This window comes from Cyprinus carpio, chromosome A24, assembly GCF_018340385.1.
Source record: "Cyprinus carpio isolate SPL01 chromosome A24, ASM1834038v1, whole genome shotgun sequence".
Classification (NCBI taxonomy): domain Eukaryota; kingdom Metazoa; phylum Chordata; class Actinopteri; order Cypriniformes; family Cyprinidae; genus Cyprinus; species Cyprinus carpio.
In genome coordinates this window covers 21,201,167-21,228,701 of record NC_056595.1, presented here as the reverse complement: position 1 = coordinate 21,228,701, position 27,535 = coordinate 21,201,167, and the positions used below count along the sequence as shown (strand labels likewise).

Here is a 27,535-nt window from a genome sequence, read left to right as displayed (position 1 = left end):
TGAGTCATGAGAGTCAAAGGCCAGTGTTTTTGGCAGGAAAATGAATGCCGCCACAATTAAAGGTAATGCCAGGTCAGCATGCCTTAAAGTATGTTCACACATTTGCAGCGGTTTGTAAAAAGTGACACTGAGCCATATGCGAACATGTTTCTTGGGAGTGCGTGCATGGGAATTCATTCACTGCATGAGTTTATGCAGATATTCTCAGTTCTGATGCAGTGTGAATAATAAAGCAGGTACTCGACGACAGGGTTGGGGGAACTGATTCACAGATGCATTGTCAATCAATTCTTGTGGACATATATTAAAGACAGAGGCTATCAAATACAGCTGTCTGTTATTAAGAGATTGCATGTCAGGTGATTTTGTCAAAGTAAATGAATCCACGTTTATTTGTTTGCATATTTAGTATTACTTATTTGAAATATTTATTTTAAAGTTTAATTATCATAGATGTTAGTAAATAGTTTTAAATTGCTTAATATTTATTTATTTATATATAAAGATAAGTCAACTAAAATAAGTAAATTAATTATTTTAATTAAATACGTAAAAAGTAAATAATTTAATTAGTAAATCAATTGTAATCAATTATTTATTTTTTACTGATTTATGCATTATTTTAAATATGACTTATTTATATAAATAAGTAATATTTTAAGCATTCTATAATGTTTAAGATAAAATAGCAAATTTAATAAAATTGTACATAAATATTTAAAATAAGTCAATTACTTATAATACTTGTTGGTAAATTGACAGTGTATTTTAAGATGAGGTATGAATTATTAACCAAAATGGTTGAAGTGAGGTAAAAGATGTAATTAATTCTATTATTGTACTGTTGTTTTCCTGGCTGTTTTAGTATAAATTTTCACTGCGTCATATGGTCTGGCCCTAAATTATGTTAGTCTAATCTTAGTTGATAGCAGACACACTTGAATATAAAATAGGTTTGTCTTCAGTGTCATAGTTCGGCTGCTTCTGTCCGTGATACTTGTTTACCTGACAGGAGAAATGCTTGTGGAAAGTAAATTATTTTTTGCTGCGTTTATTTTTTGATACTGAACCCAATGTCCCACTGCTAGTGTGACTGCTTGTGAGTTTCGGGCCATTTGACAGAACTGTCACTTGCCCTACTGGTTCAGTGATGCACTGTCACTGCATCTTGCGGTGGTTGTATTTATATCTTTCAAACTTAAAGCATAAGTTCTTCAGTGATAAATTGAACATTGTTGTAGCACTTTGAGTCACAGGTCACAAAGAAAATATTGTCTAGCTGGCTGAAATAGATGAAGGTTTGTTGAAATTGCAGTTCTTTTCAAAGAATTTCTTGTGATACACTTGGAAACATCAGTTAGAATAGGTGAAATTATAAACAAATTAGGTTTATTTTGAATATTTCATTTATATTTAAGTAAATAATATTCAAAGTAAAACTTTTTTTGTAATATTATTAAAATATAATTATGTCATTAAAATGTAATAATATCACGTAATAATTTAATAATTACATACTCATATTTGTATAATATTTAATAATAATAATAATAATAATTCACATCATAGTTTTCCTCAAAAGTGTGTTATGAATTTTAAATAATACTTTTTAAAATATGTTTTTTAAATATGTAATTGAAATAAAGAAAAACACATTTACAGATATACACATGCCCATTTTAAGAATATTGCCAATGTTGCTAAAAATAATTAAACATTTTGGCAAATCATACTGGCCTAACCAGAACTGGACCAGACATCCTTATTGTAAAAAAATAAATAAATAATAATAAATAAATAAATAAAATCCAATAAAATCCTGTCAGAAAATGCTTTGGATAAGGGCCATATCTGCAAACTCATTTCCAAACAGTACAGAACAACTTTGCCTTCATTAAAATGATATGTGTTTGTCAAAATTTGAGCAGAAATGCTGTTAAATAACACAGTAAAGCTGTGTGAGCTGAGCGGCTTGCAGCTCACCACCGCTGTAATCTCCTACCTCCGCCTCATCTGTCCCGCTCGCGGATGCCTGACTGTGCCGTCTGATAGTCACTGATCATTCAGCACTCATGGTGGTTACATTAATGGATTTCATGCTAAGAATTTATGCTGATTTTCTCCATGACTAGAACTCAGAGATTGTAGAGAGATGTTATTAATTTACTAAGTCAGCAGTATTTAATTGATTCTTACTTATTAATCATGTTCCACATGGCTTTGCCATAAAATGTGTTTTTAAAAATGTCAAAGATGTGGTGGCACTAGAAATACATGATACATATGTAAATAATAATTTCAGGATTTTTAATTTAAATATTAATGCAGCTAAATAGTTTCTAATTAGAGATGATAAAATGAATTATCAGATAAACACTAATAATCAAATGTACAGAAAAATCAAATAAACATGCCAAAATTGTATTTATTTTATTTTATTTTAATATATATATAATATATAAATATATATATATTTTTAATTTTTTTAATTTAATGCAACTTATATATATATATATATATATATATATATAAACTTTTTTTTAATTTTTTTAATTTAATGCAACTTATAGAAGATGGGGCAGAGTATTTTATTTTATATTAATTTGTAATTGTTTATTTATTTTTGATACATTTTTCCTGTAGTGCAGGCATGGCAGATTTATTATTTATATTAATTTGTATGATTTTTATTTTTAATATTTTTTATTTTTTTCTTGCAAATCTGCTAACTGGAAAATGGGGCACAATTGTTTTTTATAATTTCTTTATTATATAAAAAAACAATAAATAAAATTGCGTCTGTGTATTAGTAGGTATATTTTAATGTATTTCATTAATTTTATTGTGTTTTCTCTATGGTGCTTAGATAGCTTCTAGCAGATATAATGACTTTAGTTGTCAAATAATGACCCATGAATAAGTTAACTTAGTTTCTTAACCTTTGTGCCTGTACTGTATATTCAATTATATCCAGAAAAGGGCTCCTGCTCTATGCGCTGTCTCTAGGCAATGACAGTTGCTTAAATGTCCTTTAAATGCTCATCATTATCGGTTTGATCCCACTGACCAGTCCATTTTGTTTTAAACAGCATTCTGCATCGACCTGCTTCCATCTCGATTTTTTTTTTTTTTCTGGATGATTTGCATCCACTGGAGTGTGGAATTAGTCATTTGTTTCCATCAGCGACATCTCGGCTCAATTTGAAGAGCATGTTTGGATTATAACCACACCGAGAGATCCGATGGTTTTGTGAACTCACACCACTGCCGGGGAAGAAGCCGCCAATCTAATTAGACGAGGCAGTGATCTCGTCTCACTCGAACTAGCCTATTGTCTGCTGAAAAGGCCTACAGTGACTCAAGGGGACAAAGTTGTGATGGAAATAAGAAAGAGACGGTGATAAAAATAAAAAATAAAAAAAGCCTGCTTTGATGTGGGTTTGTGAATATCGCTTTTAAAGAGGATGATTTCAAAATCTCACTTCTGAGACCGTGTCACATATTTCATACCAATCCGCTTAAAATTGAATTGGATGAACTTTGGTGTAAAGTCAGAAAGTAAGTAAAATCGTTTAGAAACTCAAGCAAAGTCGGGTCAGGTTTGTAGGTGCACGATCAATGTTCAGTCAGTCAAGGTAAAGTCGTAAGATGATGGAAGATTACTAGACATACAGTTTTCTTTGACAAAACATGACTCAAGATGATGAATGTGTGATTAGGGTCATTTTTGTTTTCATATTGCTTTTAAACACTTTTATTTCCATGTGACGATGAAAACCGGTTTTATTATGAATCTAAGAGGTGAACTTACAAATATATATGGAGCTAAAGTATAAAATATTTCTTGCTGTTGTCTGTGACTCATTTTGCTCTGAGGGCACAAGCAATATGGGATACATATGTGTTTTTCCATTTCATTTTATTTGCTGTAAGAAAATTATTACATTGTGTTCTCTCTTGAGACTTGTTATGTTTCGAAAACTGAAGGCTTTGAAATATTGTTTTTTCAGGGTACCACACTGAGAAACATGGAGATGAGTGTGCAAATAATTGTCTGTATTACATCAGTGCATATCCATGAAAAAGGGGCCACTGTGGAAAGTCTTTTGCTCCCTAGACATTGGAATTATCCCAGTTTAGAAAGTCAGAAATTGTCAATGAAGCATGTATTGATATGCTGTGCTCCATCGGTGCATGAAACCAGGATAATTTCTGAAACATTCACCGAGATGAGCTAATAAGGATACGAAGGTGGAATGAAAAAGCATTAATGGTTCAGAAGGTTGAGCTGTTATGGCTTTGTTTCGAGCACGATTAGCTTCGTAATGAAGGCGAGAATCTCTCCCTCCAGCTAGAACCCTTAAATCTTCATTCATGAAAACATCATGAAGACACATATGGGTTTTAAAGCAAAGCAACTTTGATTCAAGTCAGGAACTCGGGACAGATAATAAGGGAAGAGAATAAACCATCGTCTTTGATGTTTGAATAATCTGTCAGATGTATCCAGAAGCAGTTGGTCGTACCTTGCGATTGATCTGTTGTAGGTGTTTCTTGGTTACGTAAGGCTCTGGGAAAAGACGTGTTTACTTGGTGTTAGGAAACTACTTTGAAACTAATACTGTTGCTTGCCAAGTTAGATCCTACTGTGAAGTAGTTCATCTAAAGTCAAGCTACCTTTTAAAAGGTTTAGCCACTTTATGTTAGTAGCATGTATTGAAAATCTACATTTGTAATTTATTAATGTGGTACGGTCATTCTCAAAAACAAGTGCAAGTGTTATATTGCCTAGTTCTAGTTTAATTTGACTTATGTTACCGACTGCCGTTCAAAAGTTTGGGGTCAGATGGGGCAAAATTATTGTTTTTATTAATATTATTTTTTATTTTTTTTCAAACCTGTTTTTGGTTAAATACTGTGCAACTAATGGAATCTGGAGCACATTTTTTTTTAATTCATTCATTTATTATCATTAAAAACTATTATGCAGCTAATAGAAGGCAGAGCAGATTTTTAAAATTTAATTTATAATTTTATTGTTACACACTACTGTTCAAAAGTGTGTGGTTGGTAGGATTATTTTAAGTTTTTTTTTTATTTAATTTTTTAATTAATAACACTGAGGCTGCATTTATTTGATTAAAACTACAGTTAAATTATGCTTGCTTATGCATGTGTATTTATCTTTGGCGTTGTTTCTGTATATATTTGAAGCAAAATTCATGTCACACAATATTTTACAGACTTGCTGTTAAATGATTGTATTTCTGGAAAGCAAAAAAAATATATATATATAATGACCCTAATAAAATGTGGGTCAAAAACAGTTAAAAAAGTAATATTGTGAAATATTAAAATTTATAGTAACTGTTTTCTATGTTAATAAATGTTAAAATGTAATTTATTTCTGTAATGCAGTGCTGAATTTTCAGCATCATTACGCCAGTCTTCAGAGTCACATGATCCTCCAGAAATCATTCTAATATGCTGATTTGCTGCTTAAGAAACATTTATTTTTATTATTAATGTTGAAAACAGTTGTGCTGCTCCATATTTTTATGAAAACCGTAATACATTTTGTTTTTCAAGATTCTTTGATGAATAGAAAGTTAAAAAGAACAGCATTTATTTAAAATAGATTTTTTTGTGTGTGTGTGTAATGTTAAAAATATCTTGACTGTCACTGTTGGTTAATTTAATGCATCCTTGCTGAATAAAAGTATTAATTTCTTTCAAAACCCCAAACTTTTAATGACCTTTGACCTGTCAGAGATGTTTGAGGCTAAATTTAACAACATATATATATATATATATTTTTTTTTAAGATTAAATGGGCAAGAACTGAAGTGTCACAGTTCCCTGCCTTCTCCTCTATATTATAGTGATGTTTAATGCAGTGAGACTGACCTTTTGTGTTTTAAGGTTACTGAGTATCTCAAGCGGCAAATTTAACGATCTAAGGCTGTTAGTTGTGGTTTTGGGCAGATAGAGAGTTTCACATTGTGTACTGGATCAGTGCCATCGATGGTATTTGCTGTGATTAGATGCTTTGATTTCTCTATGAGGTTGGAGATATGTGAGCGCAGATGAACATAAGGGAGTTATTGACATCTGAAATCATCTCTGTGCCAAAGCTTATCTGCACAAGCTTTCCAGAACTCATCACTATGCTGATGAACCTGCAGCTCTGCCATTGTGTTAGACAGCAACTTCAAACTCACTGACGCCACATGGTCCTCAATCACTCGCAGTAGCCCTAAATGAGGAGTGCGCCTGTAACTTTTGACAGGAATGAAAACGAGGCCGTGAGGGATAGAAGTACAATGTTCAGTGGGTTGTACTGTTATTTAACAACATGCTAATTGTTCAGGTAACAAAAAATCTTTCAGTCCATAAAACAGTTCTAAAAGTAAAAAAAAAACAAAATATTCATAGTGCTATTGTAAAAAAAATAAGTTGTTTTTATGAATTTGATTAATTAGGTATGATTTTTGATTATTAAAATTGAATTATACCATTAAAATGGAATCCAGAAAAAAGAAAACTAAATATATTTAATTTGAGAAAAAAGAAATGTATTTCATAGCGTTCATAAATTGTTGTTAAATTGTGTCAGTTTCATTATTTTAATAAATTAGACCTCTTGATTACAAACAATTAATTTCACCATTAAACCATTAAAATGCAAAAAAAAATAAATAAATAAAAATAAATGCAAAAAAAAAAAAAAAAAAAAAAATACGGAAAAAGCCTAATAGATTTCATAGGGTCCTAGATATATTAATATAAAATAATAACCTTATTTATACTGACCTTTTAACTTTAATCATAGATTTTAATACTTTATTTATATCAATAACCTTACTAACAGCTCTTTTTAGCTAAATCATACATTTAATAATTATATAAGTAAAAATAAACTGTGTGTTGTTTTTTAATGTTTTAATTCATTGTTAAATACAAAAATGTTTAAATTTATATATATATATATATATAAATTGTTATAAGTATATTATATTTTCATTTTTATTTATTTGTAATGTGTATGTGTATATATTTTTATATCAATATTAAATGTATGATTTGGCTACAAAGAGCAGTCACTATTGTCAATGACAGAACTAAATAATGCACAGGGATATCCAGGAGCACAACTGAGTGATTATTTAAATGAATCTGTAAATGTTTTTTGAATCTGTTTATTAAAGTGAAGGGTTTGAATGAACCAACTCGCTAAAATGATTCAGACTTATTAATTTATTAATTAAAGAATTAATTTAGTTGCAAAGCTGTGTAAACAAATGATTGTGACGTGCAAACAGCTGTTTAACACTGCACTGCTGGAAAAGTTTCTGGAAAAGTTACAGTATGTAGATGAGCTATAGTCGCACAACTGAGTTAAATTAGTCATTACTTTCTACTTGTATGATCATAAGCATTCATGAAAGATACAATCCCAATGCAACAGACTCCTACAGTGAAACACTGATCCTATGATTTATATTTCCTCACGGAATTTGCTGGTCTCATTGCTTTATGGATATATAATTAATGTAAATTATTACAGACATTCAGTGTGATCTTTTATGAATTTGGGGGAGTATTTCATGCAGATTTTTGTTATTGAATACATGCAGTAGGCCTTGAGAATGCATTCAAAATGAATATTTGATTGCGTTTAGTCATGCATTATTTGTCAGAATGGAAATGAGGAGACATTGTTTACTTCAATACACTTGCTGTTGTGGTAAACACTCAAAACAGGTTTAGCGAATTCATTGTGCTTGTGCTTAAAAACACATTCTGAAACCTGAAGCTATTTAAGTGCTTAAACTGCCACAATATAAACACCCCTAAAACACCTCAAATCCCACAGAAAGACAGGATTTCCACTCAGATGCCTTTATCTCTCCAAGCATATTGGATAAATACATGCGAATAAAAAAGTACACTATACGGAAATAAGGAGGCCAGCGCTGACTGTCAGATTAGAGTTTGTACAAGTGCTTTTCGTATAGGCTTCAAGAAAGTGATTTGACGCTCCGAGCACTATCGCACTTCAACACATGACAGAAAATGATTAGAAGTGTCAACTTAGCAGTAGAAAAGGCAGAATATTTCAAACCGAGGGCGCTAATTACGCATGTCTGAACAATAAGCGCACTTTTGCACACCGCAAGGTCACAGTGAATACTGGATATGTAGAAGGAGCTGCAATCTTTATTTATGTCCTCAAAACACTTGCATTTGAGAAATAGCCAAGCCTGCTTTCTCATGTAGCAACCCATGCTTCAATCGTCAGATAACAATCAAGTACATTGAGGTACACGGTTGCCTTGGCAACGGCACACGGCTTACGATAGTCTGCAGTGGGTTCTTATTCACTGCAGTTCTAGCAGAGTTTAAAACCAATACTAATGGCCTTTTATCAGGAAGCTGCCTCTTGAGGGGATATTTCTATCCACTTGAGGCAAAGCGTAAAAGAGATTTATGTCCTTAATGCAGGAAGTACATCAAATATGAAAATGCAACTTTTAATGTATGAGCAAATCAGGCTGCATAAACCAAAGACATCAGGCACTGTTTCTCATCTGGTCGTTCTCAATTTGTTCTCTTTTAAGTGGATTGCATGTACTGTATGTAAGGCGAGTGTATAGATTTGTATTTCCATGTCGTAGATACTGACATGATCGAAATGGAGCGTATCAGTCACTTGTATTCTGGTCGAGGCCGCGCTGAATGGCTTATATAATAATGTTGCCATGAGAACAGTAAAAAGCGTTGCAATGATTTCAGTCCCACGTTTGTCCCAGGTACTGAAATTTGGAATTATAATGGTTTTGACTGTTGTTGAGGCCTATAGATACAACATACAGATTAATTATTTTGTGTATTGTATCAGTTAGCTTGAGCATGTACCTTAAGTGTATTCAGTTTACAATGAAGGAATGATAGAAGATCATTTAATGTACTTATTATATTATTTAAATTCATTTGACTTTATGCTTTCATTTTTTTCTTTTATGCAATTTGCAGACGCTTCTATCCAAAGCAAAATTTTATTGTATTTTTATTTAGTTTTTTATTATTATTATTATTAATTAATTAGCTTGCTTTGTGGTGTTTTTATTTATTTGTTTTAGTTTTTTCTTTGTTTTAAGTTGGTTTTTAATTATTTGATTTTGTGTTTTGTTAGATCTTTTTATTATTATTATTTTATTATTATATGCTTTTATTTAGTTTTTTGTGTGTGTTTGTTTTCTTTGTTTTATGTTTTGTTTTTTAACTTATTTACTTGATTTATTTTTTTAGTTTTGTGGTGTTTTATTTATTTGCTTTAATTTTGTTTTATGTTGATTTATTTGTGTGTGTGTGTGTTTGTGTGTTTTAACTTTGTGTTGGCTTTTAATTTATTCACTTTGTTTTATTATTTTTTCCCCTGTATTTTTGTTTAGTTTTTTAGTTATTATTTATTTTGTTATTATTATTATTTTGGTTTTTATATATATTAATTTTTTTTTAATTTTAATTTTTTTTTTATTTACTTTTGTGATTTTGTTTATTTCTTTTTTATATTTAATTTCAATTTATTAAGTCATCTCATATCATGAAAATAAATTCATTATTTTTGTTGTTCAATAAATCTGCTCCATTTCATTTGAAAATACAATTATTTCTAACAGTCTAATTGTCGATACAGCTATCTAATAAGATTGCTTCACATGCTGTGTTACAATAACAGTCATTTGTATAATTGTTAAATTTGTAAATGAAAGAATTGTTTTGGGCATTAGAGCAAATTATTAACTTCCATATTTTGAACATGTTTCTTCTGTTCTGCTTGCAGAATCTCTAATGACACATGCTATTTCTGTGCAATGCTCTTATGTTTTGATAATGAAGGTATCTCAGAAACATATGAAGATTTTGTATAATGGCGAGAAGAACACAAACAGGTGAAACAACATATCTATAAATAGATCATTTCAAAAGGCAACATTGCTTTCAGAGAACTGTAGTTTGAAAGCAACATTTCTCGTTTTAAAATATCATTATGTTACAGGATTGATGCAGATGAAAACATATAGATTCACAAGTTTGTGACTGATCTCTCTCTAGTGCTTTCCAAATGTTATCAGTGTAATTTATTGCTTGGAACTAAACGAATTAAGAAAAAATTACAGAACAGAGCTGGATTGTGGTTAAGCATCTATCATCCATTTCATTTTTGAGACAAATTCAACAATGTGCTTTTGAGATTGCCTTAATTCAGTGTGGCCAGCATGAGAAGAAACTGCTCGAGTCGATGCTTCATCAGTCGCTGACTCAGGTCCAAAGGGAGATCTTTTCCGGGCCATAAATTAAGTAGCGACTTCACTACCTTCAACCACATTTTCTGAGATACTGAGAGTTGTTAACAGAGTCACATATACTGTATATGTTCCAGAGCTTGTGTCAAGTGCTCATGTCAGCAGATTTAGGGTCATTCGGACGCACTGGGTGATTTAGGTGATGCTTTTTTAGCAAAAACAACTCAAGTACCCAATAGACAGTCTCAGTTATGATACTGTTATCTAGCTCAGCAAATTTATAATTTTAACTTATGTATTTTAAAATGTATTTTATTTATATTCTTTTGTTTTATTTGCTTTTTATTTACTTTTTGTTTTTACTTAAATGTAACAAAAGTAGCAATAAGAATTAAATATTGTAAGTACTGTATTTACTTTTCTTTTTGTTTCTGTTTTTGTGTGTTTTTTCATGTATTTTAAAGTTTGGTGTGGTTTTTTTTTAACTTGGGTTTTTTTTTTTTTTATGGGTTTGTGTGTGTGTTTTAGTTTTTTTTTTTTCAATAAAGTCCTCTCATATGATGTGACTATAAGATGATAGTTTTTGTTCGTAAGTAAAATCTTCTCAATTTAATAATAATTTGAAAATGCAATTATTTCTGACCTAGACTAACAGTGTATACAAATATCTAATCAAATTGCATCACATGCAATGTTTTAATAACATAAGTGACAGTAATAAGGTACAGTAATAGACACTCTCAGTTACACTATCTAGCTTCACAAATTACGAGTATTGTATGATGCTCTCAATCAGATCTGTGTAATACAGAAGAGTGTATTCGCTAACCTTTATTTCCAACTCCATTATCTCAAGCTGTGTTATTGTGATAATAACTGGTAAATTCCTCTTGAGCTCAATGCCATCTTCTATTACAGTAATGTGAGATGTTCTCAAATGATTAGTTTACAAACAGTTTAACGTCTTGACATTTTAGGCGACCAATAACCTTTCTAGCAACAGCTGCTCCATGTTTAATTTCACAGAAATGAAGTGTATGGGTCACATTTGAGAAAGTGTGTGGTTAACGCCTAATCGGCGCTGCGGGTGAGAATCATGCAGTCTACTTTGCGAAGCACTTTGACAGTGTCTGCAGCTTTTTTGATTACGGTGGGAGTGAGTTGTTGTGTCCCAGCATGCCGCTGGCAGCATATATCAGGTGCGCTGACAGCGCTGTGGTGGTGAGTTTCTCACATACCGCATTAAAGTAAATAAATGTGTAAAAAACATCATTTTGCTAGCAAGGAAGATTCTCTTCTCTGTGGATTTAAAGAAAAAACATCAGTTAGACAGATTCTTAAAGGAATAGTGTACCCAAAAATAAAGATAATGTCCTCATTTACTTATCATGTTTTTCTAAACATGCAATTTTCTTACTTCTGTCAGACACAAAAGAAATTTAACAATCAATCACAGTGTTACTTGGCATACAGTGAAACTGAATGGTGACCACGACTGTCAAGCACTAAAAAACACTATTAAAGAGACATTAAAGTGGTTAATGACTTTAAGTTGTACTTCACAAGCCATATGAGGAACAGAACAAAAATGTAATGATATTCTTTGAAAATGTTCATCTTTTCTCACCATTCACTCTCATTGTATGGAAAAAGGCAGCAGGCAGATTATACTAAATTTATTTTGTTTTTGGTTGAAGAAAGAAAATTCTTTGAATTTGTATTATTATTGTTATTATTATTATTATTATTTTATAATATATTATATATATTACCTATTATAGACAATTTCATGGGAATATCAAAATGTATTATTGTTAATATTATTATGAAACACATACAGATAGTTTTGGGAGGAATATTATTAATATTATTATTTATAATAATTTATCTTTAAGCATTTTCACAGATTATAGCATAATAGGTGCCAGATTCAACTGTGGGGTGGCAAATCTAGATTTTACTTGTTACGGCACAAAAGACATGCAGCTACTCCTTAAATAGAATAACATATGAATTAAGCAGTTTTTAATTAATTAATTAATTAATTTTTTTTGTACACAGGGATGTTTTTGCTTCATTGGACTGAAGAAATTGTTTGATTTTTAAATTGAGTGAGTCTGTTAATTTACATCAGATATCAAAACCAGAGGTTTGCTGAACACTGGTTTGAACTCCGTAGATAACATCACCACATTTTCTGCACATGCAGCTAATTTGCATGTATTTGTCACCACCACGACCCCTGCGAGACAGAGCCGCCTGTTTGAATTGTGCAAATATCACGACCATTTAAATATCACATATCATTGGTATTCTGCGTCCTGAGTCTGTGAGCTTCCGAGGGGAGGGATACCGCCGGGAATGAACAATGCCTTTTGAGCTAGACGCAAATCGATGAGACAAATATGCAGGTCTGAATGTCACAGCTTCCATTCACAAGAGGACTGTTAAATTACAACAGAAGACTTTCCGTTATAAGCCTGGAGACTAATACTGATATGCCCAGCATCAGTCATTCTGTTTTGAAAAAGCACACACTTCTCACATACGTACATTCATTCTTAACAGTGCAACACAGTACCATGCAGGAGTAAACCGAATGTTCTTTATATATTGCCATGAGCTGCATACACTGATAATTTTTTTTTTGCTTTTCAGAATGAGTATGTGTCTCTCAACCTGTCCATGTTGGCATCTACTACATTTGGCTAGCTTCTGCTAGGTGACAGATGAATTAGCATCAAAATACCGTGATGGGTTTGTCTGGATGCACAGCTTTTATTGTCAACAACAGAATATATAGGAAGTAGGTTTGTCACAATGTCAACACCACAACACCAACATGTCAGTCTTTATCAATACCAGTGAAATTTTACAGCACTATTTTTGATACTACATTTACATTACATTTAATCATTTAGCAGACGCTTTTATCCAAAGCGACTTACAAATGAGAACAATAGAAACAATCAGATCAACAAGAGAACAACAACTAGTACAGAACACGTAGCCAGGTTTTTTTTTTTTTTTTGAATATGATAGACAAGAAAAAGAAAAGGTAAGTGCTAGTATTAGTTGGTTAAGTGCAGGCGAAAAAGACGAGTCTTTAGATGTTTTTTGAAAATGAGTAAAGACTCAGCTGTTCGAATTGAGATCGGGAGGTCATTCCACCAGCTGGGCGCAGTCCAGGAAAAAGTCAGTGAGAGTGATTTTGAATCTCTTTGGGATGGCACCACAAGGCGTCGTTCACTTGCAGAGCGCAAACTTCTGGAGGGCGCATAAGATTGAACTAATGAGCTTTTGGTTTTGTTTAGATTGCCAGTGGTCGACTTGTAGGCAAGCATCAGTACCTTGAATTTAATGCGAGCGGCTACTGGTAGCCAGTGTAACCTGATGAGGAGAGGAGTAACATGAGCTGTTTTTGGCTCATTGAAGACAACCCTCTCTGCTCCATTCTGGATCAGTTGCAGAGGCTTGATAGTACATGCAGGAAGGCCCACCAGGAGAGCATTACAATAGTCCAGTCTGGAGAGAACAAGAGCTTGGACAAGAAGTTGGGTGGCTTGCTCTGACAGGAAGGGTCTAATCTTCCTAATGTTGTATAAGGCAAATCTGCAGGACCGGGTCGTTGTAGCAATATGGTCCGTGAAGCTTAACTGATGATCCATCACAACTCCTAGGTTTCTGGCTGTCCTGGAAGGAGTTATGGTTGACAAACCCAGCTGTATAGAGAAGTTGTGATGAAACGATGGGTTAGCTGGAACCAGTTCAGTCTTAGTAAGGTTGAGCTGAAGGTGATGGTCATTCATCCAGCTAGAAATGTCACTCAGACAGGCTAAAATGCGAGCAACTACCGTCGGGTCATCTGGTTGGAATGAGAAGTAGAGTTGAGTGTCATCAGCGTAGCAGTGATAGGAAAAGCCATGCTTCTTCATGACAGATCCTAATGACGTCATGTAGATGGAGAAGAGAAGTGGTCCAAGTACTGAGCCTTGACGGGAGTCTGGTTTAGTGCCATGATGTTTCTTTGCGGGAATATTACATATTATAGACATTTTTATTCATAGAACTATTAAAAGATAAAAATACTACATTTCCTAATAATACTATACAAATTATGATTATTATTGTTGTTGAATCATAATCTTTTAATATTCCCATAAAATCCTTATTGTAATTTGTATAATGGTGTAGTTGTAATAATAAAATATTTTTTATTATTATTAAAATGAATAAAAAGTATAATAATTATATTAATATTTATATAATATATATATATTTTATTTTATAATAATTTTTTTTAATACCTGAAGCATATGCATAGTCAATATTCACCCGTTTAAAGCAATCCGATCAAGCACTTTGATCATTTACATGGGAATATCATATATCAGTGCCATATTTGTTATTAGCTGATATTAGACATTTTTAATACATCAATATTGTGAATAATATAAATTCTTATTTTATCAGCATATTTAATTTAGCATTATTGATATAATATACAAAACAAAGCAATTCATCAAATAATTTGGCAAATGTTGCTAAATGCGTAAACGTAAATGAAGTTAATTAAATGTTGCATTTCCAACTGTTTTATCACTGCACTTGCTTATTTTCTTATGGACAGGCATGCATAAGTAGCCTTGTATTTTGATTAAATTATCTTCGCAAGCAACATGTATTTCATTATATTCCAGTAAACAGTGTTTTACCAGTGCACAATTCTTTTTGAGAGGCTAAAAACATACAATTGACTTATATTTTCCGCCTGCTGCCTTTGACCTCATGTTGTCAAGATTGCATTTTCCTGTGGCTTCAGAATCACACTGTTTTCATGTAATTGACTGTAGACTCATGGCCTTATGAGCAAACATTGCAAGCTTCAGATTGTGTTTTTGTGCAGTTCTGATGAATGTGAATGCTGACAAATGCTAGTTTTCCCCTCTAATTGAGAAGCCCTGATTCATGAGATCTAATTAGCATTCTGAAACAAAAGAGAGCGAAAACTAGAAAGCAGCCTTGAAAAGCAAAGGCAAAGTGACTCAGTGTGCCAGTGCGTGACTGAATATATATTTACAGATCTTTTATAAAACAGCAAAGCAACATGTTGTGATTTGGTGTTGAACTGTGGAAATGAGTCTGTCAGGCGGGTGACATCAGTGCCCTATAGCTAAAAAATTACACTGTTAGTACAGCCCTGTGAGAGATGTCTGTTTGACTTTATTTTGCACATCTCACCGTATCTTCCACATGCCTTTCAAGACGTCTCTCATGCTTTTGTTTTTTAGTGTTTCATTTAAATGGAAACATGTATCAGAATGCTCTTGCTGGGGGGATGAGATTGTGTTCAGTGACAGCGCCGTCTCAAGCAGCCCCTCTCATACACTCAATGCCTGAACTTCAAAGCGGTAGTCTTGGCTCTTGGAAAGCACTGTGAAGAGCCATCAGAGGTTATGCTGCATCTTAGAGTTGAATTGGATCATTTGAGGTCATATGAATGACTGTAGATGTATCAGATATGTTGTGCACAACACATTGAGGTTTAAATTGATATTAAATAGTTCAACCGCAACTAAAAATCATCATTAACTCACTCTCATGTTGTTCAAACCTGTCTGACTTTTTGTTTCTTCCGTGAAACACAAAAGAGATGTTTTGATGAATGTTTATGCTGTTTTTTCCAGTTCAGTGAAAGCAAACAGTGATGATAGCTTTGTGTGAGAATTTTTTAAAGAAATTAATACTTTTATTAAACAAGAAAGCATTAAATTGATCAAAAGTGACCAGTACAGACACTTATAATGATTAAAATGTTTTTTTATTTTTTATTTCAAACTCTGTTCTTTTAAACTTTCTATTCATCAAAGAATATTGAAAAAAATGTATCATAGTTTCCACAAAAATATTAAATACACAACAATGGAGACTGGAGTAATGACTAGATTATCATAACAGATAAATTACATTTTAAGATAGACCTATAATCACATAAAAAAATTTAATTGTAATAATATTTCCAGATATTACTGTTTTTACTTTTACTTTAGCATCTTGTACTGTGAGTATTCCATCTTTAAAGGGCGACCTTAAGACTAACTAGTCAGATACGTGTATTTGTGCATTTCAAAAATTACACACACACACAAAAAAAAAAAAAAAAATAGTGAAGCAAATTAGCAGTGAAACCTATAAGCTGGGAGTATGTTAAATTAAATCAAGAATTTGAACACAATTGGATTTGCCCTGAGCAGTTCCAGACCAGATCTCAGACATGATATTGGAGCACATGACAGCTAGAGCAGAGATCGATATTTTGAATTGAACGTGTGATTTAAAAACTTTTTTTTATTGCAAAAATCTATGCATAGCCTCATCCCTTCCCCATCTCATTTAATGATCCACTCTTTATTCTTGAAAGCTTCTCTGCGCTGTAGTATGCGTTTCCCATTTTCAGACATTCTCCCCGCATGAGGCGATGAGTCACTCGTTGGCAGATCCGCGGCCGGTACCAGTGCCCACCAGAGAGAAACGCAGCATCCACCTTTATTATTGCGGTGTAGACCTGAGCCCTTTGAAATGGCTGTAATTACCTCTGCTCCAGTCACTAACGTTACAGCCGGCTAAAAATAGATACAGACAGGACAGGAAAGCTAGAATTTTAGCACATACGCCCTTCAGTTCACGTGTGTGCTTCGGCAGGTTTGATCTGCAGAGCTCATTACCTGATGTGTTGGGGAAATATTTCTCACAGCAGACCGTGGCGCTAAATATACTCTCCGTAACCCTGCTGCGGCTAAGGAGGTCTTGATGGATGCCTCTAAACGCCGGGTAAAGGACTGATGGTCAGTGGTCTATGAAGTCCATTTATCTCTCATGCCAACACTGTGTACACAGAGCACAGAATGCAACAATATTTCAATCAGCTCAGTGCCGGTGCTCACCTAACCGTTGCATGTCTCTAAAAGTTAACATTCGATGCAGGCTACGGCTGCCAACTTCAACAGAGCAATATAAGGGATACTCGGTTTCTTTTTTAGGAGAATAAGGTACACTCTATACACATGTGCCATTTTAGATTTAGCCCTTGTTCTGAGCTGAAAATCCTTTACCTAATTTGGTGTCAAAACATGTCAAACATGACCAATCTTCATCGTGCTATTTTATCACCAAGTTTTGGATTGAATTTTTTTGTGAACTTGTTTTCTTTCAGTTAGCACAGGTTTTGTCTGAATGATTGTAGGCAATGAACTGAGCTTATCCACCTCAGTTTTTGAGTGAATATTGGTCAACGTTTCCACAAATAAAGTTTTTTTTTCCACTCAAAAACTGAGGTGCATAAGCTCAGAACAATTAAGCCTACAATCAATCACTTTGATAAAAAAGATTGAATCCTATATATGGCAATAATACAGCATAACAAGAAATTTTAAAGCAATTTTGTAGCAAGGTAAATAAAAAAATCCCCAAAATTATTAGCATTCTTTGTGAAGTTGTTACTGTATATACTCTGTGAGTAAAGTCAGTAGGGTTTAGTACATTGGGACAGCACTGACTAGCTTTTTCAGGAAAAAGAAAATCCTCTCCCGGTCAAAATGGCCAGGACACAACATGAGCATTAATCTATCTGTGACAGGTGACATTGTGAACACATTGTGTACAGTAGTGTATAAAAAGAGAGTAAAAAGGCTGAATTAAGTGCTAAATACTTTTTGGCCTGGATTTACATACAGGGTTTAGATTAAGCCGGATTAGTTAAATTAGGACATTTTAGTAGTTTTTGTTATTTTAATTTTTATGTGCTTTAGAAAAAACACACATTACTGTTATGCACCTTGATACATATCAATGACACTGACATTTTAGGAAATGTCAGTGCAAGATGCTTTAAGTTAAGACAGCTCAAACATGCATTTTACATGCAACATGCAAAGACTTGTCTGTGAAACTGGGTACTGATGTTTAATAAATTTATATATTATTTTTATATATATATATATATATATATATATATATATGTATTTGGCATTCATGCAAAAATACTTGCATTACATTGAAAGTATATTTTATCAGTTCATGCATTCCCTGGGTATCAAACCCACAAAACTGTCATGCTGTAGGGTTTGAGCACATGGATGTTTCATTGCATTTGTTGTAATATATTTCAAGATGAACAAATCCAACTTTTAAACACAATTCAGACCTTTTAAAGGGACAATTCCCTCAAAAACTATCATTCCAAATGTGCATGAATTTGTTCTTTTTTAAAGCAGAAGTTAAGGAAAGCCAAAGCTACAATGAAAGCCAAGCTTTTTCAAAAGAATTCAAAAGTTTGGAGTTGATACAATTTTAATGTTTTTGAAAGAAGTCTCCTGTGCTCACCAAGGTTGCATTTAGTTTATAAAAAATACAGTAACCTGGTAATATTATGAAATATTGTTACAATTTTAAATAAAATGTATTCAGATGGTAGTTAATATGTAGTTTATTCCTGTGACGCAAAGCTGAATTTTCAGCATCATTACCGTCACATGATCCTTCAGAAATCATTCTAATATGCCAATTTGCTGCTTGAGAAACATTTCTTACTATTATCAATGTCGAAAACAGTTATGCTTCCTAATATTTTTGTGGAAACATTTTTTTTTTTCAGAATTATTTGATGAATAGAAATTTAAAAAGAACAGCATTTATTTGTTTCATAACAATTTAAATGTTTTTACTGTCACTTCTGATCAATTTAATGCATCCTTGCTGAATGCGGAAACGTTACTGACTCAAATTTTTTTTTTTTTTTTTTTAAGTAGTGCATCTTATTTTGTGTTCAGCAGAAAAAAGGAAGTCATCGAGATTTGAAACAACATGCATAAGTAGAATTTCCATTTTTGGATGAACTATCCCTTTATTTTCAACTTGGCAACAAATTCAGTGAAACGTGCACTTGTGAAATGCACTAAAATTGGACTGCCACCATTTACAGAAAAACATTCTGATGAGCTGTACATCCAAAAGTGCAGAAATCCAACAGATAAAAGTTGAATAGTAGAGCTACTCTTCCTTGATCTTTCTTGATCCTCTTCCCGCTGTCAAGTGAAGTAGCAGCCAATGTCTGGGCTCTCGCACAACATCCATCTTTCACAAGTTGTTTTTCATTCAAATGTGTCTTTTTAACATTGACACTTGAATTAAATACTGACTGCAGTGCAATAAATACTGACGTGTCCTCAGCTGTTTGGGTGTACCTGTGCTTCATATGGATGTAATACCGAATGTAATTTGTTTCTCTTAAATAGAGGACCATTCTGTCTTATACCGGACATTGACATCCATAATTCAGACTGTCTTGGCTTGTCTTCTAAAATGGCTAAAGAAGGTTTGTTTTGAATTGTTGGCAATTGCTGAATGCTGTTCAAACTTGCGAGCTGTTTGGATGGAAATGAGAAATGTCAATGTGAATGTGTTGTGGTGCAGTTTTTGTGTTATTGAAAAGAAAGTTAAACATATCTGGGGAAGGTCACCTGGTTTTCTTCCTTTAAAAAGCCCCCAAAAAAGTCAAATAAGACTTCTGGCATTCCCAATATTCCCCTCATTAAAACATGGGTCGCGTACACTGTTGTTATATTGATGTTTTTTAACCTTTAAATTCATTAATAAGCACTTGATGCTAACTAAACAAGTAGTTTTTTTTCTGTCCAATTTAATTTTCAGTCAGTTTTCCTTTCTGTTCATGAACCAACAAAATTTGGTGCTTTGTTTTACCCTTTTCACAAAACACGTTTTCCTGTTTCACAAGATTGTATTCCAGAACGTTCTTTTGAATCACAGAAAGCTATTGTCTCAAGCTCAAAGGAGCCTCTTGATTATGTGCCTTCTGAGAGTTGGTGATAAGAAGCAGTTTCATGTGGATGACTCATCACAGCTGAAAAAGAAGTTATTTTGCTACATTTGTACCCCCTACAAGTTTAATTTCATCTCTCGGTTTACAGTGTGATGCTTAAATCACAGTCCAAAAAATACAGTTTTTCTCAAAGATTAACAAAAAAAAAAAATGTTGTCCATGATATTATGTTCATGCGAACAAAATGAGTTTGTAAATGAAGTAGAAGTATGGAGAGCAGAATAATGTTTTCATCTCTCTCGTCTTGTCTTCAGACTTATGTATTTATTCAAACAAAAACTTTTTCCACAACTTGGCTCTGCACAGCATCTTGTTGTCTTCGGAGCATATTTGTCGTTTGATTTACAAAAGACGCTTTACATTATTTACACTACATGCGTGCATCAGTGGGCGTGGCTAAACAGGCAGTGATGTAGAACCAGGCGTTGATGTTCTTCTACGGAGGCGGGGTTTAGCCACACTATTAGGTCATAAAGTGGCACATTCCACACCTGTTTTTTTATTGGCAGAATGGCTTCAATATAAGCTGTTTTTAGAATAACAAGAATATTTTGAGTTCTGAAACTTACAGGATGTTTTTATAGTGCAGTGACCTCTTTTTTTCTCACTTTTAACATAAATTGCAGTGCATTAGTGAAGCGATAAGAATTTTGCAAGTTGAAATCAATATGTAACCAGTAGGAAGACAGACATTTTTTATTTTATTGTATTTTATTTTTTTACAGTAATTAATATTTACTTTAAATATATTTAATTGTATATTTAAATTAAATTGAAATGATTATTTACATTTTATTTAATTAAAAATTCAATATTTATGCAAATTTAGAAATGCTGTTGTGTTTGAATTATTTTGGAAATACATTTTCAACATTTTTAACAATGTAGACTAAACTATTAAAGTATGTTTCAGTTACCTATTATGTTCATATTACAGTATATACAATTAGTCTACTTAAGTGTCATGTTTTTTAAAGTTTATTATTAGGAAAAAACACACAACATTTTTTGTATATGTTATGTTATGTTATGTTATGTTATGTTATGTTATGTTATGTTAGATATAATATATACATAGAATTTAATATTTAGTTCAACTTTCTGCTGGTTACAGTCTAATGATTTTATGTGTGAAAATGCTTTACTTTAGGGAAGCGCTACCATTAAATTTGCACAGTGTGCATTGACTAAACTTACTTCTACTGATCTGATAGCCTTCTGGACTTCACCAGTATGAATTATGTACTTCCAGTTATTATGTAATTGTATCATTTTCACAGTGTCCTCCTTGCCTCATAAAGTCTGACCCCAGTTCTTGAGTTACATTCCTATCTAGCTACTCGAGCAATTGCCACTTATGAGAGATGTTTCTTCGCTCAAGTTGCTCTGGTATAAAAAATGTCTGCTGAGATCAAATGTAACTGTAAATGTACAGTAGGCATGAAATCCTTGATAAATGATCCGTGTAAAAATTGGTGCTTGGTTCATCCAGAGCAGCTATAAATCAGCAACTCTCACACTGAATGTCTCTATTATTCAACAATAAAACATCGAGGAGTATGAAAAGAACTGCAGAGGTCATCATTTCATGTTAGGGGGATGGTGAAAGTGATGGTTTAAAGGGATAGTTCACACAAAAATTAAGTCTTTTTAAATCACCCCTATTTATTAATTGAAGTATTAATTTATTATAATTGATAAATAAATAGATAGTTGTTCAAAAGTTTTGGGCTGGTAAGACTTTTTTATGTTTTTAAAATAAATATCTTAATAAAGCCTCATGTATTTGATCAAAAATACAACAAAAATAGTAATATTGTGATTTAAAATATTGTTCTACTAAAAAAAAAACCTGTTTTAATATCTTTTAAAAATGTAAATTATTCTTGAGTCAAAGTTGAAATTTCTGCAAGACTCCAGTCTTCAGTGTCACATGATCCTTCAGAAATCATTCTGCTCAAGAAAAATGTCTTCTTATTACCAATGATGAAAACAGTTTTGCTTATATTGCTTAATATTTTTATGAAAAAAATGATGAATTTTTTCAGTATTTTTTGATGAATAGAAAGTTTAAAAGAATAGCGTTTATTTGAAATAGAAATCTTTTGTAACAATGTAAACATCTTTACTGTCACTTTTAATTAATTTAATACATACTTGCTAAAGTATTATTTTTTAAAATAAATAATTAGATAACACATAATTTAAAAAAAAATAAGTAATGCCCATATATTTGATCTGGCACACCCCCATTCATGTATGATAAATATTACATTTTATTATATTATTTAATAATTTTAAAAAATATCAATCCTATACTTGTACAATTTTTGAGCCAAAATCTGATGAGTTTTTGCATAAGGAAAGATTTTTGGTGAACAACAACAAAAATTATGACTGTTCTTCACACAAAGCTATTGTGTGTTACTGGAAGACTTAACTGTAATATCTGTATATGAGTCATACATTCTTTTATGGTTCTTTTACTCTGCAATTTGATCTTTTTTTGAGAAGAGCAGTATGCACCGTATTTTTTCAGCTACATGCCCCCCCCCCCCCCCCCCCCCCCCCCCCCCCCCCCCCCCCCCCCCCCCCCCCCCCCCCCCCCCCCCCCCCCCCGCCCCCCGAGAAGAGCAGCATGCACTGTATCTTTTCAGCTACATGCAACTCATTATGAGTTCTCTCCCTGGACAGACATGTAAATGGAGTTTTCTCTCCATTTTTAAAGAGTTAAAAGGTCAGAAATTATTCATCACATGATACGATCATTAGTCTAAAACGTCCTTGGGGATCTGTGAGTCAGAACTCAAAAAAACTCATGTATGTACATTTGCATATTCAGACAGCCGTTCATGTTTGAAAGACTGACGTCGGACATCAGAGATTATGGATTTATGAATGTAGATTTATGCTCTTCTGTTAAAACCCTGGAATTACTTTAATTCTGAAGTTCATAATTACCACCATTTTATGTCAAAGAGACTCTTACTCACCATGTTGTGTTATTTATCATGCATTATTTACTTTCGGCTTGAATTTTCCCACCCCGCTCATAATGCTTGAGGGCATATGGTTATATTTTGATGGCCCTTGAAACCTTGCTGGTTGTGCTGAATGACTATGTGGGATGTTTACTCTCCTGTAGACATTAAGGTACAGTAGAGCGAATACATTAACACCTGCCTCCGATTCCTTTTAACAAGCTCTCCACTTCCAGCCCAAGAGACTCCCTGTCTCAGTTCTGCATCATCATCCCTGTAGCTATCAGCAAAGCCTGTCAAAGAGCCATGGAGAATGTTCATTTACCTAGTAAGCTAAAGGTATAGTTCAGCTAAAAATAAATCCTCTTGCTGTTTATTCACCTCCACACTCTTAAAAATAAAGCTCCTTTATTGACATTGATTGTTTCATGAAGAACCTTTAACATCCATGGAATCTTTCCATTCCACAATAGGTTCTTCATAGTGGAAAGAGGTTTTTTAGATTATTAAACTATTCTTTACACTTAGAAAACATGGTTCTTTTAAGAACTGATCACTGAAAGGTTCTTCTATATGGCATCAAAAATAAAATCTCTTTTATACCCTATATTTAATAATTCTTATTTACATAAATAAAATAACAAAAAAAAAAAAAAAGAAAAACATAAAATATTATACAATATAAACACTTTATTTGAGCAACTGACCGATATTCAGCCCTTGTGCTGTGCTAAAAAAAAAAAAAAAAAAAAAAAAAAAAAAAAAAAAAACTGTACCTAATTTGGTGTTCATGGTTAAAAATGACCTGCTTTTTAAAATTTTCATGTAAATCTCTGTTTATGCTATATTATCACCAAACCTTGGATTCAATCTTTCATTCTCAAAGTACGAAAATTATCCAATAATTTTGGGTAAGAAAAAAAAAATACCCTGTGTGAGCAAAATCAATTAGTTTTAGTCCAGTGTGACAACACTTACTAGCATTTTTGAGAAAAAAAAAATAAATAAAATCATCTCCACATCAAAATTACCAGAACACAACATGAGGGTTAAGTCACTACTGAATGAAAATCTTCCCCTCAGAAATCACACTTTTCTAAGAAAAATCTGCATGATGGCGAGTAAACAATAACAGAATTTGGACTTTTAAGTGCTTAATTTGTGACTGAAATGAGCCAAAACATTTAGAAAGGCAGTGTCGACATCAAAGTGAGTGTGAGTGTCCCAAATCTGGCCCTCTGTTTCTACATTCTCATTAAAGGACAGCAATCTCGCTTTCGCCACAAATGTCTTTGATAAGTCAGATTCTCACTGAAGGCAGATTCATTAGCTCTCAGTTCATTCCCACAGAATGGCTCTTCATAAAGTTACCTCAGGGACTGGAAAAGTCACCTTTCCCCTTTCAAATGCTGATTAATTTTTCTGCTTGAAAGGAATTCACATGTCAAACTATCAGGAAAGCGCCAGCGCATGACTGTTAGAGTGTCCTTTTGTTTCTTAGGAATTACCTGATGGATGGATAATATTTTGTAATTTTAACAGAATGCAAATTGTTCTGTTGAATTAAGTGGGGTTTATGATAATGGTGACAATAAAGACATTAATAATGTTACAAAAGATTTTTAATATCAAAGTTCTTTTGAACTTTCTATTCATTCTAGAATCTTGATTTTATCATGATTTCCAAAATATTAAGCAGCACAACTGTTTTCAACATTGATAAAAATACATTTTTCTTGAGCAGCAAATCAGCATATTAGAATGATTTCTGAAGAATCATGTGATGCTGAAAAATAAATTACATTTTAAAATGTATTAGCATATAAAACTGTTATTTTAAATTGTAATAACATTTCACAATATTAATGTGGTTAAAAAGAAAGAAAGAAAAATATTTGTTGAGACTAATTCTAGACTTATTAATTAAAAAAAAAAATTCTTAAACAAACCAAAAGTTTGAAGCTTTTGAAATACAGTGCCTTCCACTAAAATATTGGCACCCTTTGTAAATATGAGCAAAGGTGGCTGTGAAAATAAATCTTCACTTATCTTTTTGATCTTTCATTGCAAAAACTCACAAAGTTCTAACCTTTCATTAAAATAAAACAATGGAATGTGGTGGGGAAGTCTTATTATGAAATAAATGTTTTTCTCTAGTTCATGTTGGCCACAATTATTGGCACCCCTAGAAATTCTTATGAGTAAAATATTTAAAGTATATAGGAGAAAAACGGGAAAATTTCATAATGTGAGTTTTCCCCCGCTTTCAGTTGTTTTACTGTACTTCAATGAAAGGTTAGAATTTTGTGAGTTTTTGGAATGAAAGATCAAAAAGATAAACTATGCAGATTTATTTTTACAGCCGCATTTTCTCATATTTACCAAGGGTGCCAATATTAGTGGAGGGCACTGTATCTGGAAATTTTAAATGAACTTAAATCATATTTGTCATTGTATTACATAACAAAATGCAAGGTCATAAAACATGGAAATGTTGTAGACATTTCTAATCATGGGAAAATTTGTAAAATCTTAAAATGTATATTTTTTTCTGGTGTAGATCTGCTTTAAAATATTTCATCTGCTCAATATTACTTTTGTGTGCAAGTGAAAACTTGATTTGTGAGTGAGTCGTTCTTTTGAGTTAGTTCTTTTTTCAAATAGTTCATTAATCATTATGAATGATTTATTTGTGGATCTGTATGAATCAAAACTATTTAAAAAAAACCCCATTGATTACAACCTAGGCATTACCATCAACTAGAAATTACATGGAGATGTATTGGTCAACAATTTTGGGAACATCATAAACAAAGTTGCAAAATATATATATATATATATATATTATTTTACAAATGACAATTTGTTGTTGTGAAACATTAATGGAATATGCCCATAAATCCTGTGTTAAATTTTGGTTTGCATTGCAAAAATGTCTTAATGTGAAGTTTTTTTTCTGAAAAAAACCCTCTAGCATAATTTCTTTTGCAGATGCCACTTTATTATAGTTTGCATAGATCACTTGATTATTATCTAATGCAATGACATTCAGACATTTTGAGTAGCTTATGCAGGTATGACCAAATGCTTTTTGTGGCCTTTTTAATTGTGCGGTACATTATACATTCAGGTCAGTATTTGAAAAGTCTTGTTCATGCTGGAGACGACCTCTTGTGCTCTAATTAAAAGAATTGCTTGGGAAAATGACCAACAGGAGGCAGTATTGAACGTCCGTAGGTTATAATGCCAAATGTCACATTTTAAAGTAGCAAATCATTGGATCTGATGATAATTATGATCTAGAGTCTTACTGATTCTTAGTAAGATGGCGTGTTGTATACAGTAGCGGCATTCTGTCGTTTATGTTACTTATTACATAATCTAATCCTGTAAATTTAAGCCACGCTCGTTTTGAGATCCTTGTCTGTCGGGTTCCCTGCCTGATGGATTTTCTCTCCTGGCTGCTCTGTACTCCAGTGGTTTAAGACTTGCCTTTTATAGGAGCTAAGTGGATTTGGCGCTCTTCATATACTAACATTGACATTTCCTGCATGTCTGGAAACAGGGCGCGGGATATGAAAGCGTGTGCAGGCTGAGATCAGTAATCTGGACACGTGTGAATGCAGCTCTGTGGATGTTGAAAGGGTGTGAAGACTCGTTTGGGCCCCTGCACACTGAAATGCTGATGTAAAGGAAGCTGTGTGTTAAGGGTTCAGATTATGAGAGTCTGCTGTGCTCCGCTGATTTCAGAATTGCAGTGACTGAATGCTGCGCGGGAGATGAACTGCTGAATGCACGTGGCTGGAGTTACTTGTTTTCCGCCTAGTCCTTTTTTTTCTCCTGTGAAATTATTTGTGTGTGTCTGGCTGTTTGGGAAGATCGATTAGATCTGTAATAGACAGAAGACAACAGCTAGATAGGTAAATGGATAGATGCAATTTGGGAACAATAAAACTTTAAACAATCTATCAAACACTGTTGGGTTTTTAACTGCACTGGTGCAAATAACTAAAACAATCAATTTTGTTTTTAAGCAAGTAAACATTCCATCTTCTGCTTCATTATTTATAGGGAGTAAAAGGATAGTTCACCCAAAAATTAAAATTCTGTTATCCTTTATTCACCCTCATGTCGTTCCAAACCTGTATGACTGAACACAACAGATTCTTCATTATAACAACAATTGCAATCAATTGATTGTAAATGTTCCGAGGTATAAGTTTGAACGCACTCAGCATCTGTTCATTTTGGATGTTGAAACAAAGTGTTTGTTTGTTTTTTCTATTCATCAATGCCATTTTTTAATTACTTCTTATGCTGATGCTTTACAATATTATCAGTCATTT

The 27,535-nt window shown here is 32.7% G+C and overlaps 1 protein-coding gene across 1 annotated transcript in view; it reads left to right on the top strand.

The window, feature by feature from the left end:
• Positions 1–27,535, top strand: part of LOC109106583 (acid-sensing ion channel 1C) — a 70,979-nt gene that overhangs the window by 8,385 nt on the left and 35,059 nt on the right. The gene's annotated exons all lie outside the window — the stretch shown is intronic.